The sequence below is a fragment of the Carlito syrichta genome, unplaced genomic scaffold, assembly GCF_000164805.1.
Source record: "Carlito syrichta isolate Samal-C Ts95f unplaced genomic scaffold, Tarsius_syrichta-2.0.1 Scaffold252043, whole genome shotgun sequence".
NCBI classification, from domain to species: domain Eukaryota; kingdom Metazoa; phylum Chordata; class Mammalia; order Primates; family Tarsiidae; genus Carlito; species Carlito syrichta.
This window is the reverse complement of record NW_007196139.1, coordinates 21692-23056: the sequence shown is the minus strand read 5'-3', so window position 1 is coordinate 23056 and position 1365 is coordinate 21692.

The window sequence follows — 1365 nt, the reverse complement described above, 5'->3', positions numbered from 1 at the left end:
AGTGGAGAGACCTCATCTCTACAAGAAATCAAAAATTAGCCGGGCATGGTTGTGCATGCCTGTAGTTCCATCTACTTGGAAGGCTGAGGCGGAAGGATCGCCGGAGCCCAACAGGTCGAGGCTGCGGTGGCCGGGAGCGGCCACTGGACTCCAGTCTGGGCGAAAGAGTGAGACTCCAACTCAAAAAAAAAAAAAGATCAGGAGTTAAACTGAAGACTTGAACAACACTATCAACCAACCTGGTATAAATTGACGTTTATATTATGCCTTTATTTTTATTTTTTATTTTTGAGTTGGGGTTTCACTCTTGTCACCCAGGCTGGAGTGCAGTGACACACTCATGGCCATCACAACCTCGACCTGCTGGACTCCAGCAATCCTTCCGCTTCAGCCTTCCAAGTAGCTGGAACTACAGATGCGCATCAGTATGCTCAGCTGACATTTATATAACATTTCCAACTGCATCATAGATATGATGTTTAATGGTACCCATGGAACAGTTACCATTCACAAAAGGAGACCATATGCTGGAAAATAAAGCAAGTCTCATCTAATTTAAAAGGATTGCCAAAGAAACCATTGAGAGAGTAGGGAGACAGCCCACAGACTGGGAAAAAAATATCTGTCACCTGTATATCTGACAAAGGCCTAACATCTAGGGTCTACAAGGAACTCAAACATGCTGAAAGGAAAAAAACAAACAGCCCCATTCAAAAGTGGGCACAAGACATGAATAGACACGTCTCAAAAGAAGATACACGGGCAGCCAACAGACACATGAAAAAGTGCTCAGCCTCACCAGTCATCAGAGAAATGCAAATCAAAACCACATTGAGATACCACCTAACCCCAGTAAGAATGGCCATCATTAATAAAACAAACAACAACAGATGCTGATGAGGATATGGAGAAAAAGGAAAACTTCTACACTGCTGGTGGGAATTCAAACTAGTGAAACCTCTTTGAAAAACAGTGTGGCGATTTCTGAAAGAACTAGATATTGACCTTGCATATGACTCATCAATCCCCCTGTTGAGGATATACCTGGAAGAACTCAAATCATTCTACAATAAAGATACCTGCATACACATGTTCGTTGCAGCTCTATTCTCAATAGCAAAAACATGGAACCAACTGTGCTGCCCATCAAAAAGGGACTGGATAAAAAAACTAAGGTATATATACACAATGGAATATTATGCAGCCATAAGGAAGGACAAACAGGCCGGGCTCGGTGGCTCAACCTGTAATCCTGCACTTTGGGAGGCCGAGGTGGGTGGATTGCCTGAGCCCGTGGGTTCGAGACCTGCCTGGGCAACTTGGCGAGACCTCATTTCTACAATAAATCAAAAAACTAGCCGGGCG